This window comes from Chlorocebus sabaeus, chromosome 7, assembly GCF_047675955.1.
Source record: "Chlorocebus sabaeus isolate Y175 chromosome 7, mChlSab1.0.hap1, whole genome shotgun sequence".
Taxonomy (NCBI): domain Eukaryota; kingdom Metazoa; phylum Chordata; class Mammalia; order Primates; family Cercopithecidae; genus Chlorocebus; species Chlorocebus sabaeus.
Window position 1 is genome coordinate 139,714,947 of NC_132910.1, and position 20,063 is coordinate 139,735,009.

Below are 20,063 nucleotides of genomic sequence, written 5' to 3' on the forward strand. Positions count from 1 at the left end.
TTCTCAGCAAACTAAAACAGAAACAGAAAACCAAACACCGCATATTCTCACTCATAAGTAGGAGGTGAACAGTGAGAACACATGGACACAGGGAGGGGAACATCACACACTGGGGTCTGTCGGGGTGTAGGGGGCAAGGGGAGGGAGAGCATTAGGAGAAATACCTAATGTAGATGACGGGTTGATGGTGCAGCAACCCACCATGGCACATGTATACATATGTATCAAACCTGAACATTCTGCACATGTATCCCAGAACTGAAATGAAAGACCGGATGCTACTGCTGATGTCACAGAAATTAAAAGAACTTTAAAGGAATAATATGAAAAACTGTATCCACACAAATTAGACAACTTAAATGAAATGAACAAATTCTTAGAAAGACACAAGTTGCTAGGACTAACTCAGGAAGAAATAGAAAATATGAATAGAACCAGAACTATAAAACATAAAGAAATTCAGTTAAGATTTAAAATTTTTCCCAAAAGGAAAACTCCAGGCCTGTCACAGAGGAATTCAACCAAACATGTAAGACACAATACCAATCTTTCACACTCCTCCAGAAAACACAAATAGAGGAAACATTTTCAACTTATTCTATGAGTCTCATATTTAATCACAAAAATCAATGGCATAACAAGGAAAGAAAACTACATGCAAAGATCTCTCATAAAGGTCAATGCAAAAATTCATGACAAAATACTAGCAAGCCAAATTTAGTAAAATATTAAAGAATTATACATCAAGAGTGGTTTATATTAGAATGCGATTTTTATTTGAATTAAAATTTAGAAATTCAATTAACTTGAGACACTACATTAATAAAACTAAGGGCATAATCCAAATGATCATCTTGATAGATGCAAAGTCATTTTACAAAGTCTAACACGTATTCCATATAAATCCAACACTCATTCATTGTCAAATCTCTCAACAAGCTAGAAGTAGAAGGGAAATATTTCAATATGAAAAAGGACAGTCAAAAAACGTACAACTGACATCATACTTTATGGTAAAAGAATTAATGTGTCAGCCCTAAAATTAGAAAGAATGCCATGACACTGACTTGCCACTTTTATTGAACATGGTAACAGAAGTTCAATGGATACAAAAAGGCAATTGAAGGAAGTAAGGGCCATTCAGACCGTGAGGAAAATCATCAAAGTGTTTTTATTCCCAGAAAACATGATCTTCTAGGTAGAAAAACCTAAGCAATTCACAAAAATGCTACAAGAAATAATAAATAGGTTTAGCAAGTTAGGTGGATTCAAGCAGTATACCAATGTCAACAAACGTCTATATATTACCAATACATAACATAAAAACAAAATTAATGTACCAATCCAATCCAAATGGCATAAAAATGTAATATAAGTAGTACAAGATTTGTATCTGAAAAATACAAATCATTGCTAGGAGAAATGAAAGAACATTTTTAAAAAGAGAAACACCTTACCACAGCCAGAATGTCCATTATTCAAAAGTCAAAACAAACCAAAACAGCATATTGGGTTGGCTGTGGTGAGAAGGGAACGATTATACTCTACCAATGGGGATGGAAGTTAGTACAATCCCTATGGGAAATAGTAAGGAGATTTCTCAAGAAACTGAAAGTAGATTCACCACTGAATCCACCAATCCCATTGGTGGGTATCTAGCCAAAGAAAATGTTTTTATATCATGATATAAAAACAAAAACAAAAACCACACACACCGACCTGTGTAGATGTATTGCAGGATAATTCACAATTGCCAAAATACGGAGCCAATCTAACTGTCCATGGACTGATTGAGTGAATAAAGAAAATGTGGTAGAAGTACACCATGAAATACTACTCAGCCATTTAAAAAAAGAACAAAATAATGTCTTCTGTAGCAACTTGGATGGAGCTGGAGGCCATTATTGTAAGTGAAGTAACTCAGGAAGGGAAAACCAAATACCGCACGTTCTCACTTGTAAGTGGGAGCTCTGCTCTGCGTGCATAAAGGCATACCGAGTGTTCTAATGGACACTGGAGACTCAGAAGGGAAAGTGCGAGGGGGTGAGGGATTTTTTTTTAAACCTACACATTGGGCACAATGTACGCTACTCAGGTGATAAGTGCACTAAAATCTCAGACTTCACCACTATACAATTTATCCATTTAACCAAAAACCACTTGCACCCTGTTCATAGTTTGGAAAACTCAATATTGTGAAGGTGACACTTTATTCCAAAATTGATCTATAGATTCAACACAATCCCTTATTAAAGTCCCTGCAGAGTTTTTGTTTTTGCTTCTGCTTTTGTTTTTGCAGAAATTGACAAGCAGAGTCTAAAATGTATACGGGAAGGCCATCACTTTTCTAAAAGACTATCCTTTCCCTCTTACATCTTAGGCGTGTACCTATAGATCAACGTCTAGAAACAAATCTTTCCATTTATATTTAATTAATGACAAAGATGCCAAAGCAATTTAAGTTGGAAAGGACAGTCTTTTAGAAAATTGATGCTGAGACAACTTAATATTCACAGACAAAAATAAGAGTTTATACCCTTACTTCACATTAACTCAAAGTGGATCATAGACCTAAATGTAAGTATTAAACTATAGAACTTTTAGAAAAACACATAGGTGGAAATCTTTGTAACTCTGGGTGAGGTCAAGAATTCTAAGATATGACGCCAGGTGCAGTGGCTCATGCCTCTAATCCCAGCACTTTGGGAGGCCGAGGTGAGTGGATCACTTGAGCTCAGGATTTCGAGACCAGCCTGAGCAATATGGCAAGACCGTGTCCCTTAAAAAAAAAAATTCTCTTTTTGACACCAAAATCATAACCTATAAATGGGAAAAAAAAAAACTGGATGTTACCAAAACTTAAAATGGTTATACGTCAAAGGACACTATTAAAAGACACTATCAGGAAAACAAAAGGAAAAGTCACAGATTAAGATGTATTATTTGCAAATTATATTTCAGATAAAATACATTTTCTCTGGAATTTATTATAACTTCTACAGTTCAACAATAAGAACACAAAAGTCCCAATGGGAAAATGGGCCAAAAATGTGAACAGACACTTTACCAAAAATGGTGTATGAATTACTAATAAATAAAAATATTCTCAATATAATTTGTTATTTGGGACATGAAAATTAAAACCACACTGACATCCTGATTAACAAGAATGAAAGTAGCTATAAGAAAAGTGATAAACGATGACAGATGTTATAGTGAGGGTATGTAGAAACAGTCATCTTCATGCACTGCAGGTGGGAATGTAAAAATGGTACTGCCACTTTGTAAACAGTTTGACAGTTTTATAAAAAGTTAAATATAGGCTAGCTGTGTTGGCTCACACCTGTAATCCTAGCACGTTGGGAGGTCGAGGCGGGTGGACTGTCTGAGCTCAGGAGTTCAAGACCAGCCTGGGCAACATGGTGAAACCCGGTCTCTACTAAAATACAAAAAATTAGCCAGGCGTGGTGGTGGGCACCTGTAATCCCAGCTACTTGGGAGGCTGAGACAGGAGAATAGCTTGAACCTGGTAGGCGGAGGTTGCAGTGAGCTGAGATTGTGCCATTGTACTCCAGCCTGGGGGTTCAGAGTGAAACTCCATCTCGAAAAAAAAAAGTTTAAATATAAATTTATCACAGGACCAAGCAATTCCATTCCTAGTAATTGACCCGAGACAAATGAAAACAAATGCCCACACAAAGGTTGTATTCAAATATTATGGCATTATTCTTAATAACCAGAACTCGAAAACAATTTATATGCTCATCAACTAATGAATGGATAAACAAAACATGTATATTAATGCCACAAAAATTTTGCAATAGAAAAGAAGCACCGATACATGCTATCACATAGATGAATCTCAAAAACATTATGCTAAATTAGAGAAGCCAGATGCAAAAGCCCACATATTGCATGATTCAATTTAATGGAAGTCCAGAGGGGTCCATCCCTGGAGTCAGCAAGTAGCTAGTGGGATGTGGGTGGGACTAGGGATTGTACACACAGTCAAGAAGAATTTGGGGGGAGTAATAATGGAGATGTAGTAAAATTTGATTTTGGTAATGGTTGCACAACTCTTTAATTTTATTAAAAATAAGTGCCTTAGAAAATTAAAATGTTGAATTGTATAATATATATGTTAAAACATATATATAGTACCTCAATAAGTGCTTCAAAAATTTTTGTAACAAGTTAACCTAAGTATGTTTAAGTACCAAAAAATAAATAAAATGATAGGACATACACTATATTTTGTCCATTGAGAAGAAAACACCAAGCAAAAGCCTTAAGAAAACACAGTGCATGTGTGAGATGCATGATTTACTTTGTCTTCCGTGTAAAAATTAATTAGAAATATACTCTAGCAGACCTATTTGACTACTTATAATGATGTTATTAAAATGGCAAACTAGTTTTTCTCTATTTATTAGAAGAGAGATTGTTTTATAATATTGTGCTTAAAATAAGTCATTCCAAATATTTCAAATCTGTTGTGGTTTTGACGTTATTTCCCTCAAGTGTTTAATTTCTTCTGAGAGTTTAATTGTTAATATAATAATTTTAAATATAGTGAGATACTTTATATAGCATATAATTAAAGTATATAAATTGTGAACTGAATTTCACATAGCCAGAATTACCATAACACTACATATTCTTTTATATTTTGTGAATTTACAACTTACAAAACACTTATACAATTTACTGATCACTTACTTTGCATCAGAAAAAATTCTAGTCTTTGAAAATTCATTAAAAATAAAATGAACAATAATGTATGAATTTGTGAAGCCTACATTCTAGATTTATTTCATGTTCTTTTCAAAAGCTACCCATTAGAATTTGTTGTCTTAAATGGTCAACTGATGAAATGATGTAGTTTTTTAAAAAATTTATTTGCCTCATTTCTTTATTCAGAACCACATGCAAATCTGTTTCTATTGTATGATTATTATTTTTTAAAGCATTAAATTCAATGCCATGTAGGTCACTATGAAGACATTTGTGGAAAAATCACATGTGCATTTTTGTCAGTCTCATAACAAGGTTTATTAGTCTGTTTTCACACTGCTAATAAAGACTATCCAAGACTGGGTAATTTATAAAGGAGAGAGGTTTAATGGACTCACAGTTTCACATGGCTGGGGAGGTGTCACAATCATGGCAGAAGGCAAAAGAGGAGCAAAGGCACATCTTACATGGCAGCAGGCAAGAGAGTGTGTGCAGGGCAACTGCCCTTTATAAAACCGTCAGATCTTGTGAGACTTACTCACAAGCAAGAGAACAGCATAGAAAAAACCCACCCCCATGATTCAATTACCTCCCCCAGGACCCCTGCCATGACACATGGGGATTATGGGAGATGCAACTCAAGATGAGATTTGGATGAGGACACAGCCAAATCACATCACAAAGGTTCACAGGATATTACTATCTAATTTCTGGTGAGTTGAGGACATGTTTTTTCAATCTCTGTGAGGGATCTTTACACGAACTCCATGAGTTTATTTGATGTTTGCCATATATGTGAATTTAAGTCTCTGTAGCCTAGAGTCTTTCAAACAGAAGCATGACTATGTCACTTCAAGTGTGTCACTTCAATGCTGTGTCCTAAGACACAAAAGCTGTCCTTTAAAGTTATAGGATACAGTATAATGGGACTAAGGATTTCTATGAAGATGGAGAAGTGAGCACTTCTGGAAAAACCTGGAGTCACTAGTGAGGTTGAGGGATGGCAGGCAAGGGGAGAATATCTAGAATTCCTTAAAAGAAATCCTTGAGTCATCAAGAAAGGACAATTAGCCAACAACAGTGGAGATATATGTTAGCAGATGGGGCAGCAGAAATATACACATAGGCAGAAAGTGAGGAGTAGTCCATGAGAAATAGATCATTAACTTGAGAAATAGATCAAGTCTCTAACTGCAAGAGTTTAACAAAAAATTGGTAAAAAAAAAATTAGCAACAAAGTAGTGTATGTATGAATATGATAGATGTTTATGATTGTCTAGCTCTATAACAATTTTTATTTGCTACTAAAGAATGTGGCCTTTGTAAACTTAAAATAAAAATTCATATTTTGTTTCCAAATAGCTGAAAATAATATTTAATACCAAAAAGTAATTTTTAACTAGACCATTTAATTATTATCTTTACTCAATTGCTTACTTTACCATTAAAAAGAATAGCAAAAATCAAGCCAATCTCCAGAATTTTGAAGAAGCAGGCTTTTTTTCTGGAAAAGAAATTGTAAAGTCCTGTTTCTCAGAGCTGTTAGAGTAACTATTACACTATATCCTCATAACACAGAGCACATACTTTAAAACGTTACTGCTATTTTAGTAGATGGAAATATTACCACTGTGTTGTTTTAGTATTATCTCCTCGATGATCACAAATGAAAGCTTTTTCATATGGTATTAGCCATATGACTTCCCTCCATGTTTGACATCTCTGTTCATATTCTCTACCAGTTATTCACTTGGAGTCTTAATGGTTTTTATTCCATTTGTGAGATGTTGTTTACACCCATGTTTTGGAAAGGGGTGTAAAGTTTGAATGAACACTTCATGTTTTCAGTTTATTAATCATTCCCCCAAATTTATGCCAGTTTATTTGACTTTGAATTTTATTATTTTGCAAACTACCCGAAGTTGATTTTAACTGTATAGTAGATATGGAGGGACAATAGAGCATGATGGTTAAGAAAGTGTATTCTACATGGGGCAGTAAAATCCTCTCCACCCTTTACCTTTGACCCAGGCCTTCTATTTCTAATTAGGCGCAAGAAAAACAGCTAGAAAATCAGGGAGAAGACAAACTATTCCCCAAGCCACTACAAATACCATTTCTGACATCTTTTCAGCTGCACGATTGTATTAGTCTGTTTTCAAACTGCTGATAAAGACATACCAGAGACTGGGTAATTTATAAAGAAAAAGAGGTTTAATGGACTCAGTTCCATGTGTCTGGGGAGGCCTCAGAATCATGGCAGGTGAAAGGCACGTCTTACACGGTGGCAGGCAAAAAGGGAGTGAGAACCAAGGGAAAGGGGCTTCCCCTTATAAAACCAACAGATCTCGTGAGACTTATTCACTACCATGAGAACAGTATGGGGGAAACCACCATGTGATTCAATTATCTCCCATCAGGTCCCTCACACAACACGTGGGAATTATGGGAGCTACAATTCAAGATGAGATTTGGGTGGGGACACAGCCAAACCATAGAAAAGATTTTGCCCTAGAACTAGATGTGAATAGAAATTTTAATTCACAATCATGTTTGCAGCGTGATTATTACACAGCATTGAACTGCATAATTACTGAACTAAAACTGTGTTTGCAATGCACAGATCACTATGCCATGGGGTACTATTCAGCACTGAAAATCGATGAGCCTGCAGTGGTATGGATGATTCTCACATGAAAGAAGCTGTGGAGTCCCAATTAGGGAAGAGGACTCAGGCTGGAGGGACCAGGAGAAAGCAAAAAGAGAAAGCAGGTAACCTAGAAGTCTGCCTTTCTTCCTGGTCCAGGACACATAGCCCTCCTGTGCAAATAACTCACAAACTTTCTGTGCTCAGCCATCACCAGACCCTTGGCTGGCGGAAAATGACAAGTTAGCTTACTACAACCTTGGTGTAATCAGTACTACACAAAGCCCTCTTCAGCACACAGCAGAAGTACCATCCTATAAAACCTCACAGCAAACCTTTGTCTCTTTGCACTTAGATCCTCTCTTGCCAACTTCCCCATTGCTCCCTTGCAACGTTTTTCCCTATGTTCTCTAACAATCTGCCTTTCTTTAGTTACAACTATCTTGGTAAATTCTACTTACTCCCAAACCACTGGCCCCAAGTAGTTTCTGATGGCCTGCAGCAGAAGCCAGATTCCAAAAGCTATACACTGTATGAATATAGCTACAGAATATATCTTGGCCAAGGCCAAATTATGGAGCTGAGAAACCAAACAGTGATTATCATGGGCTGGGAGTGGAGGAAGAAGTGGACTGCAAAGATGTAAGATGAAAATTTGGGGTGGTGACGAAACTGTCCTGTATTTTGGTCTTGGTAGTGGTTACGTGACTCCACACATTTTTTAAGGTTAACAGAATTGTATACTACAAAGCATGAATTTCACCACAGGTAAATCATACCTCAATTAAAAAAATAAAAAGAAGTTTGGTAGAGTTACGCAAGATAAAAATTGATATGACCAGTGAGGAAAAGAAAAAACAACAGTCTCTGACATTCAGAAGCTGGCTTGGCCCACAAAGCCATTCTTCTATTAAACATAAAAAGTGTCACAGAATAATAAGTTCAGACATGGCTACTCTAAGACTCTAATAATATTAGACAAAGTAAAACTGCTACATTAATTTTAAGAACAAGATCACTGTGCTACCCACAATACTAACCATTCCTCTCTACAGCTCATTTAAGTGACTGCTACTACTTTACCAGTTACGTTTAGCCTCACTCTATTCTGCCTTCTTATAGATAAGGTTTATAATTGAGATAACCAATCAAAAGCATTGAGAGCCACAGACAACCATCCCTAGATGCTGCCATGGGGCCGGAGCTCACAAGTGCTCCCTGGGACCTCTGCACCTGCCGGTCTGCATGCTTCCCCTAGGGGTTTGAGCAGCAAGGCGACCGAAAGAGTGAGCCACACCCCTGTCACATGTCCTGTGATGGCGATGAGGAAACCTTCCTGTTTCAATAGTAAGCAGCTATGTTGTGGTAAAATACCATTTCACAATTCTACCTAAAGCTGAGATTAACAATAATAGAAAAGAATATTCAAAAGCAATTAAACAGCCTTAAAGCAAGCTCTATTTAGGTGTGAAATAGAAACATAAAACATAACAACTGGCCACAATATTCTTTTAACCTCTTACAATTTTTAGGTCTCTTATGATTTAAGTTAACTGTATAATGGAAGAAAAAATTATTTTTCCTGTCCCTTCTAGGTTCTCCCACTGAATCCCTGCAAATCAGATTAACATAGCACAGATTAGCAGGAGAAAAGCATACTAATTTTATTAGCACGTGCATCCCCAAAACACATGGAAGAAACTTAGTAGTCAGTAACTCAAAGGGTGGTTATCGGTGTCTCCAAATCTAACTTAGTAGGGGAAAGGAAAAGGGAGAAACAATACTTGTGGAAAAGGGGATGAATTTCTGGAAAGATAAATGAGTCCTTAGAGTAGACAGTAGATATGAGAGTGCATGAAAATCTCTATGTGAGTATGGTGATGACTTCTCTTCTTCTAAAAAAGAAAATGATAGTTGTTCCTAGGAAGAGAACCATTAATAAAATACTTAAGATTTCCTTAATATGAGTAATAAGATAAGGGATTTCATGAACTCAAATGCCTTCAGCTTAAAATAATTCTTGTGCCAAAGTTGCATGTTTTTGGGTGGTATATCCTAATCTCTTTCAACTGCCTGTCATTCGCTACCTTAAACTGGTAAAGGTTTCTCAGATAGCAGTGTTATTCTGTGACCTGTAGCTCTCTTTGCTGTATGAATCACATCCCTCTGGACAGCTAAGAGAGCTACGGGCCATTTACTCCACCAGTCATGTATTCCTTTCTTTTTCTATGATTTCTTATTGTCATTCAAAAGCATGTATTCAGTAGTAAGGTTTAGAAATAAGTAAACCACAAACACCTTCTATATTATTTAGGCCCATGTCTACATTGTTCAAAATAAGTAACAGCCAGGTGTGGTGGTGCATGTCTGTAGCCCCAGCTACTCAGCCGGCTGAGGTGACAGGATTGCTTGAGCCCAGGAGTTTGAGGCTGCAGTGAGCCGCTATCGCACACCACACTCCAGCCTGGGTGACAGAGCAAGACTTTATCTCTTAAAAACTGACAACAGGGCCGGGTGCGGTGGCTCACGCCTGTAATCCCAGCACTTTGGGAGATCGAGGCAGGCAGATCACGAGGTCAGGAGATCAAGACCATCCTGGCCAATATGGTGAAACCCCGTCTCTACTAAAAATACAAAAAAAACTTCCAGGCGTGGTAGCGGGTGCCTGTAACCCCAGTTACCAGGGAGGCTGAGGCAGGAGAACCACTTGAACCCAAGAGGTGGAGGCTGCAGTGAGCCGAGATCACAGCACTGCACTCCAGCCTGGCATCAGAGCGACACTGTCTCAAAAAACCACCACCACCACCAATCCCAGTTTCTTGGTGGAAGTTACCAGATGTATTATATAGTCAGGGAAACTTGTAAATCACAAAAGATTAAATACATTTAACATAAGTGAAATTATTTTGAGATGTCAAATTAAGAGTTATGATTACCAAAAATTTTAATATTGATTTGAAAATACTGCAAACCCTTAGTCTAGTTAACACTAAATGCTCCCGCATGACGGGCTGCTGCTGACGTTGCCACAGCCTGCTTTCTCCTCAGTGTTTGCGAAGTTACACGTGACAGCACAGCAGCTTTCTGTCAGGACCTTGGATTTTGTTCTGGGAGCGTTTCAGCATGTGGCATTGGCATCTCCTCTGTCCCTTTTCAATCCTCATCCCCTATCCCTCCTTCCATAATGAATAAGATGCCACCCAACCAGAACTACTGCAGGAAGTCATAGCAGCAACTCTTCCTCCAGGCACTGCAGGGTCTGTAAAACTTTTATGAGTTCATGAAAGTTTTATTGCTTTCTCTCTTTTTGACCCATGTGAGAAATAACCACTACCACAAATATTTTTAAATTAAAAATGTAAAAAAAATGCAGAACAAAACAATAGAAATGTCCACAAATACAAAACATTCTCCAGTTCCTTAACTCGTTATGCTAGCAAAACAGGAACTCTTTATTCTTCCTGGGAATGATAACTGATAAGACACACACACACCTCCCTAAGAAAACAAAATGATTAGCACACTGCTGTGTGTACTGTCAGCCCATAACAAATAAGAAGCAATGATTCTTCTCATTTTCTTGGCTGCATGTCTTAAGAAGCAAGGAAAGGAATATTTAATGATTGTTTTTAGTGTTCTTTTTGGAATCTCCATTATAAGTGGTTTGTGTAAAAAAAAAAAAAAAAGAAAGAAACATGATCATGCTGTTCAGAAGTTCAAATTCAACACTTAGGAATACACTATCCATAATTTCGGAAAGAACACATTAATCCATCCCATATATATTTACTCCCTCTCCATGTATAGAGTATAATATATATGGCATATATAATATGTACCTATTATATATTATATTATGAATACATATTATATATAGTATATATAGTAAATAAATATATAGTAAATATGTATTTACTATAATGTATATATTTAATAATGTGACAATATAACATAAAAATCTTTGTATGTCTTCTTTTAATTCAATCTTCCTTAATTTCTTTATATTAATTCACAATTTTTCTTGAATTATTAAGTGTATCCCTTAACCCAGAATTTTTTTTAAAATCTTATTAAAAACATAGCTATTCAAAACAGGAGATGGTACTCTGTTGTTCCTAGTTCTACAGTTTAAAGGTGACCCCATTCTGACTGATAGCTGTTGAGATACTTCCTAACCTCAGGTGTCCTTCGCACAGTGTTCAATCTGTGTGGCATGTTTGGAAGAAGAGCAGACTCGCAGTACGATGCCAAAACTTCTGCCTCAGAATCATCGAGCTCCAAGGCCTTTGTTTGCCTATACGGTGGAGAAAGCTCAACACAGCTCAACTGATTTTCCATGTTCTTAATAGGTGTAAGGTGGATATCATTATATGACAAATAATAGCATACGATATGCTTCTAATAGGACCCTGAGGGTGAGTTAAAATGACAGGGCACTCATTACTGCCTTTAATGGGACATAAAGCCTGGATACCCTGAACACAATTTTATCAGGGAACAGGCAGCAAATTCATCTAGAATTCTCAAATCTGCCACATCCTGAAATGTAGTTCCATGAGAGTGCACCTTTACACCGAATCAGTCTCATTGTATTTCCTTTTATGATCACAGGAACACATTTGATATTTCTAAATCATATTGTGCTAAAAATGAGATTTCCATACTAAAAACGATAAAATAAATGAATTATCAGGTAGACACGTAGGAGAAAAAGAAAAGTAATTAAGTTTTGCTATTGTATTTTCATTACCCTGCTTGAAGTCCCAATTTGGATACTAAACAAATCCTATCAAGTAAATATATATATTTACTCTTGCTGTTGCTATTAAAAATTGTTTTAACGCCCTAATGTTTATAGATACAGTATCAAATACGAGAAATAAGTCTGCGTATTGCCTTCTGACAATTCATACTTATAATTCATCTATCAATAGAAATTGATTATAGGGCCATAAAACCCTGAAAAATACAATATTATACTTCTGTACAACAGCAATCATAATATTTGCTTCTGTCACAGGTTTTGATATTTCAGGCCCCGTTAGGCACAGTGAAATGTTTAGGAATAACTTTGTTCTTAGACATTTTACTGTGTCTCATAAACCATGTCAACCGAGCCATGGTTGAAGACTGAATGGAATATTTCAATTAATAATTGACAGATTGTTACACTGACTCAGGAAAACTAGTCAAACAACAGTGACAATATATTTTCTCCTCTTAACTACCCCAACACCTAAAATATTCATTTTTAGGAAAACATACATACTAACACAGCAGCATAACTAAAAATATTTTATAGTAAAGCTTATTTTCCCATTAGAGTTACTTTGTTTTTTGAACTAACTGTGAAAAATTGCAAGGACAAGATTAACTTAGAGGATCTTTTTGACACCATTATATGTAATCTTTTTTTTTTTTTTTAATTTAACTTTAAGTTCCGGGATACACGTGCAGAACGTGCGGGTTTGTTACATAGGTATACATGTGCCATGGTGGTTTGCTGCATCTAACTTAGAGGATTTTTAAATTAAAATCACATAGCTAAAATCTAGGTACAAAGACATGTAAATAACTTAATTTTCATTTTCCTGAGCATCAAGTATCAATTCTTTCTCAAATCAACTGTGGCATTTGTCAAGAAAGTCTCATAGCAAGGAAGAATGAATTTTGGCACATTGTCAACATTAAAAGAAAAAAAAGCAGTGGGAAAAATAGCCGTATTTTCTTATTTCCAAATGACCACTTAAAATAACCTCAAATCTTTATTACATAAATTTTCTGATTCTCCTAGTCTCTTTGGCTTCATCTTTCTATTTTAGGCCTTGTCAGTACCAACAGTTTACCTCTGGGTAAGAGCTGTTCATCTGGGATGGTGTCTGGGTTATTGGATCCAGCACACACAGAGCCAACACAGTTGCAGTGGCTCTCCCAGGTAGCATGCACCAACACCAACAGCACAGAGAAGTCTGCCACGGCGTTGGTCTCCACGTGTGTCATCCCACACACTGTCGGCAGTCATAAACTCCACACAGCTCATCTATTCTCCAAAAGGTTGTTGGAACTACATTTTTCTTGCACAATCTAGCAGCATTCGAGTTTCTAGTACTTAGTATAATTCTAAAAACATAAATGAACAGTCAGAGTCTTTTTGAAGGCTGGGAAGAAAAAGAATCTATTAGAGATGAATGCTCACATAGATAAAATAATATTAAGAAAGTGTCTAGTGTGAAATTCCGCTGTTAAAAATGGTGTTGGGGCCAGGTAGGGTGGCTCACGCCTTTAACCCCTGTGGGGGATTACTTTGAAGCAATAATTAATGAAACTTGAGGGTTGAATTTCTACTATATAAATAGCATAGTAGTTTTTCTTGAAGTGTAATGATCTGGATCCAGGTTACTGCTGCACAAATGGAGAGGAACTGCAATATACTAGAAATAGGTGTGGCTAGATACAGATATAGACACATATGTGTATGCACATTCTCTCCCAACATATACAGTTGATAGAGGTGAGAGAAAATGTTCACTAATATGTCTATGAATTTATTTTTTGGTTAAAAATGAATTTGGATACTATATTTTCATCTGATTTCTATTTTATAAGGCCCATAATGTAAGTATTTTTATCTCACTACTGTTGGATATTCCCTGAGAGACACGTGACATGTGAGAAATAGCACATTTGCAAATGGATGTTTTTTGAAAAATATCAATGTTCTAATCTCTCCAGAATTAGAACATTGTTAAAAAAATACATTTTGGCAATAGTGAAGTGATTAGTCATCTTTGGGGTACAAGATCACAATCACAAGAAAGCAACCTCATGGAAAAGGCGGTGGATGGTGTGTGATTGCTCTACCTGCACCACTTCAGTCAATACCAGAACAGCTCTGGAGGCAGGTACAACTGTCATTATCTAAATTTTAGAAAAGAAATCTAAATAGACAAAAGTTTTTTCCCAAGGATACATTGCTAGTAAATTAAATGGTGGAAGCAAGAATCAAAACCAGTTTTAATTTCAGAGCAAGCCATTGTTGGTCTCTGACTTTAAATTCCAGATAAATGGAAATAAGCACATGTTATGGATATTCTAGCAATTTTGCAGAGTAACTCTAATGATGCCTGTATCTTCTGTGTTATTATAGTGAAATAGTCTATAGATGCTCAGTATAAAGATATTGCAATAAAGAGTTGTGTGGATTTTTAAAATTTTTATACAAGATTTCTGGAGACAACATTTTAAAAATCATTGAAAATATTGGGTCATTTTGTTTTCGTAGTCATGCTTCCCCTAAAGAAATCCTTTTGTTAGAAGATAAATTAGGAGGCATATTGTTTAGAAGTAAACATAGAAAGACAGATTTAACAATCTGCCTAATTATCTTATTTCTTCTTTTTTGTCTCTGTGTTTGTGCATGTGCATTTTTTTATGTGACTAAGGATACCCAGAGAGTGGAACGGTAATGAGAGGTAGAACAAATAGGTAGAATCATTATGTCTGCATTATAACCCATACATGACTGATGTAGTATGGGAAAATACACTTCCAATTGTGGTCCCTGGTCCTAGGACCAAACTCAAAATCAAAACCACTTAGATAAAAGGTATCCGCTCAGAGTAAGATGGTAGTTTAAGAGAAAATGGGATTTGGGGGATGCTGGAAGTCGGAGAGCAAAGACAATGTTGAAAACCACGTGGTCTCTGACTTCCCTTTCTCTCCAAGAACCGAAAGGGGGCTGCTGATGCTGCAGTTAGTTTACCAAGCAGGGAAGGCCAGTGTTGGTGAGCACGCACTTCAACTGAGTGTGAGTGTCGCCTCCCTGCATGGAGAGTAGCTGCATCCCACATGCACTAGGAAATGCAAATGCCAAAACCAACACCAAAACAACAGCCCTCTCAAAAATGCTTTATTCGCTTCTACTCTGATCCTTTTGAGGGAAGAGAATAGGGCCTGGGGGCAGGAAACCTAAGGAGTTCACAGAACTAAATCAAGCTCTATGACCAAGTAAATAACTTTTAACTCTACTTCAGCCATGTCAGGAAACATCTTCATTTGCATAGGGTGTACACCAAACAAATAACTTCATAACCTCGCTTCACCTCTGCATTTACATACAGCCTACACCAAGTCTCCCATGGGAAATCTCTAGAGGGTATTTAAATGCCAGGAAATTCTGAACATGCCCTTGAGCGGCTTGCTCGGGCCCCTCCCACCCTGCGTCATGTACTTTCATTTTCAATAAATCTCTGCTTTTGTTACTTCATTCTTTCCTTGATTAGTTTGTGCATTTTGTCCAACTCTGTTCAAAACGTCAAGAACCTGGACACCTTCTACCAGTAACAGTTTCACTTAAGGAAAGTTTCTGTACTCTTGGCTCCGTAAGTCAGAAACTTATTTTAATCTTAGAATGAGTATAGGTGGTATCTTCCTACCCATTCCTAACCTACTTATGAACTGTGCTTTGGAAGGTGACAAAAAGCCTCACCAAACCTCGGAAAGAGGCCTGCTTAGCAGCATTACAATCAATCATATTTATAAAAAGCTATCATGAGGTCGAGTGTGGTGGCTCACACCTGTAATCCCAGCACTTTGGGAGGCCAAGGTAGGCGGATCGCAAGGTCGAGATGGAGACCATTCTGGTCAACATGGTGGAACCCATCTCTACTAAAAATACAAAAATTCGCTGGGCATGGTGGTGCTTGCCTGTAGTTCCAGCTACTCAGGAGGCTGAGGCAGGAGAATTGCTTGAACCCGGGGGGCAAAGGTTGCGGTGAGCCGAAATCACGCCACTGCACTCCAGTCTGGGTGACAGAGCAAGACTCTATCTCAAAAAAAAAAAAAAAAAAAAAAAAAAAGGCGACCATGAAAACAATCGTGATGGAAAGGAGAGGCAACGCCATTAAATGAGACCAGGGGAAGCATTATCTGTGGTTCTAGACGGACTGTGACATAAGTTGTTTGCTCGGACAAAGTCCATCAGGGTAAAATACTTTCAGATTAATACCTTCACATAAGTTATTACAGCATGGGTGGCATGCGATGTTTAGGCTCACCTAATCAATCATAAAAAGTGTCTATGCATACCAACTAATTAAAACTGTAACTTAAAGAAATATTTTTATATTAAATCTATTAATCTACTGATAATTCTATTTGTATTTAATGGTCAAAAATCATAATATTATTCGTTATTTTATGCACAGAAACGTGGGGATAGAGTCTAAATAGTGGTAGAATGGATGACAAATATATTAATAAAACACATGAATCAATATGTTCTCAGGGACCTCCTAGTGCCTATATTCACAAAACTCCAAAGAGAAAGACAAAAAGCAAAATTTACTTAGACAATGCTGAGCATTTAAAGCCCCAAATTTGTATAGGTCCCATCTAATAAAGTTGTACTAGCATTCCAAAAGCATGGTAGCTGAGTAGAGGAAAATATTAATACCACAGCAATGCAGTCAGCCATAACCATGATGTGGAAAACTCTAAAACAAATGGCTCAAATTCCTACGTTTCTGAAAAAGGATACATTGTTAAGAGAAAAGTAATTAGTCTGTGTTGAAGTGAATAGTTAATGTATTTTGTTAACAATTATTTTAAAAATGGAATACTCAAAATCTTACAGGCTTCTTGAGAGGCTGAACTATACAATACATAAATTAAAAAATAAAATAAGCAGATTTCTCTGCTTCATATATTTTGACCTCTTCTGTGTGTACTTTTAAATTTTCTGAACCTAAGCATGCTTTTAAAATCAATTAAACATTTTATATAAACTGATAAGTAAACACATCCAACAGTGGAAGTTGGAAGACAATGAAAATATTTACCTTGGATATGAGGAGGCCATCAGGGAGAAATGTACTATGAAAATATTTTTAAAACTCAGGAACAAATTGTGTCTCTCACATCAGAAATACTAAGTCACATGGTCTGAATACTTTAAATAATTGATTTGAAAAATTACCCACCAATACCTTATAATATCAGAATGTTGAGTAAGAAACATTCATATCAACCCCTATCTGAATTCTGAGAAAACGACTGTCACATAATTGACAGTGGTGAGGACTCAAAGCAAAGGAACATCCTGAATTTCACCAGTACCAAGCCTAGACACAAGAAAAAAGTGACGCCACCCTGGAACCATTAAAATAATCTCTACATATAAGGACAAGTTAGTGTCTTATAAATTCAAAGGGAAAATGTTTAATTGTAAGAGATTTGCTGAACTAAAAAGGAAAATGTCTTCATAAACAACTGCTCTGTGGCTGCAAAATAAAATAAAACATGGACCCTTCAAAAAGTATGCATAGTCCCCTCAAGCCCTCAAGGTGAGCTGAGGAGAGGATACAAAGATCTTCTAGCAGCCAGATGAGTAATCCAGCCCCAGAGCAAAGACCACCAAATGTTAGCAGTTCGTGTCTCCCTTTTTTTTTTTTTTTTTTTTTGTCTTTCTCCAATCAACCAAAACACAGGCAATTAGTTTATAAGCTTCATATGCTTTCCCAGGGCTGGCAAAAAATACGAGTCAACAAACAAAAATAATTGAAGCAAAACACAAAAACTATCGGATCAAATGAGGAAAAGCTCATTTGGGGAATAGAAGAGAACATCACCAAATCTGAAATGGTACTTGCAGAATAAAGTCAAATGAATACTCATTCATAAAGTGAAGACAGAATGACGTAATTCGGAATAATGAGAAAATAAGAATAACCTGTTGGGATCATCCAAGTGAAAATTCGATGGAAGAACCAGAAGGTGAAGTCCAGGAATTGTCTCGGAAATTAGAAAAAAAAAAAAAATGTAAGTGGATAATTTTTTTAAAATATCCCAATCTTGAGTTTAAAAGAGGTTTGGGCAGGAAAAAAATGCCCTTGTGAATCATGCACATTGGGTGTTAATTGAAGCCAGGACCACAGAAGAGATTGACTAGAGGGAGAGGGAATAATTTCAGAAAAAAGGGCCCAAACCCAAGCTTTATAGGACTCCAAACGTTAGTGGCCTAGAGGAAGAAAATTAACCCACAAAGCAGGCAGAGAAGGATGAGCTGGAAAGGTCAGGGTTACAGAGAGGCTGACGCGTCTCCCAGGTCACCGAAGGAGAATGGCCAACAGCAGAAAATGATGAAGACGGGTTACATAGGAGCAAACTGAAAAAATACTGCAGGCTGGAGATAATTACTGAATTCAACGAAAACTGGTTTTGGCGACGTGTTGGATTAAAAGTTAGATTTTAGTGGGTATAGACTGAGTAAACAGAAATAATGAGAAGAGGCAATACCAGGAGGAGAGAGGCAGAATACTTCCTTAACCTGATAACAAACAAACAAAAAAATCTTTTATTTAAAACCCGAGCCTACAATGTTCTTAAAGTGAAATACGAAGTATGCCTAGTATATCTAAAGAAGATATGTAACATATATCACTGTTTCATTGGGGAATATGTATTGTTTCAGTATAAAGATAAAACTATTTTATTTTTCCCAGTAAATACTAGAAAGAGTGTTCTGTTTTCCAAGCACTGTCCCTGCTGTGTGATTTCCTGAGTACACAGTGATCTACCATGGGGCTTCCAGCTCTGGACCAGCCCAATGTCTCAAGCTCCAGGGCCTTCCGTGGCCTCCACTGGCCGGCTGGACACTCAGGCTGCACCAGGGCGAGTCTTCTGTCTCCTCCCCTGCACGTTTGGGTCGCACTGCGCACTCCACCCTCTAACAGGGAGCGACGTTCCCCTGAGCGAGCATCACCACCCTCTAATCAGGGGAGATGGCGGACGGTGCAGGCACCCCACGTCCTTCCCGTGGCTCTTTTTCGTTTTTTTTTTAAATTATTATTTTATAGATAGACAGATAGATAGATATCGATAGATATTATTTATAGATAGATAGACAGATAGATAGATTTTTTTTTTGAGACGGAGTCTCGCTCTGCCTACCAGGTCTGGAGTGAGTGGCGCGATCCCTGCTCACTGCAAGCTCCGCCTCCCGGGTTCCCGCCATTCTCCTGCCTCAGCCTCCCGAATAGCTGGGACCACAGGCGCCGCCACCTCGCCCGGCTAGTTTTTTTTTGTATTTTTAGAAGAGACGGGGTTTCACCGTGTTAGCCAGGATGGTCTCCATCTCCTGACCTCGTGATCCGCTGCCTCGGCCTCCCAAGTGCTGGGATTCCAGACGAGAGCCACCGCGCCCGGTGGTTCCTTTTCATTCGACTCGCGGTGAGCTGAGGAGACCGAGCAGCCTCCCGCCCTGTTACTTCCCCAGAACGGAAACACGTTCTTACCCGTCTCTGTATTGAGAAGGAGTCCGGATGGTGCGGAGTGAGCACTTCCGCCGTCGCTGGCGGACGCACCTCAGCCGCTGCGCCCGGAAGAGACTGGCCTCGCTCCCGGAAGAGACTGGCCTCGCTCCCGGTTCTGCGCTCAGTTCCAGCGGTGGCCTGAGTGGCGCGCTAGCTCTAGGCCCCCGATGACTCTTGCCCCACGTGTGTTCCCTGTCGTCATTTAACACCGTTGCTTGAGTTGCGTCCAGTGGAATCAACCGCAGAGAAAGTTAGCATATGTGTATTTAAAGAAAAAAGACCCTTTCGTAGATGAGGGTTCAGTTTTGGAAATAGCACGCTCCAAATTTAAAACTTCTAAAACGAATACCAGAGTTCAGTAAACTGGCTAT

At 37.7% G+C, this 20,063-nt stretch overlaps 1 long non-coding RNA gene across 1 annotated transcript in view; it reads right to left on the reverse strand.

Moving 5' to 3' along the window:
• The window catches only part of LOC103236661 (uncharacterized), a 41,098-nt gene extending 21,437 nt beyond the window's left edge, over positions 1–19,661 (reverse strand). Inside the window, exon 1 of the long non-coding RNA XR_012093578.1 lies at positions 19,331–19,661. This is a non-coding gene — a long non-coding RNA (uncharacterized lncRNA). The remainder of the gene's footprint in view (positions 1–19,330) is intronic.
• Between the last annotated feature and the right edge of the window lie 402 nt (positions 19,662–20,063).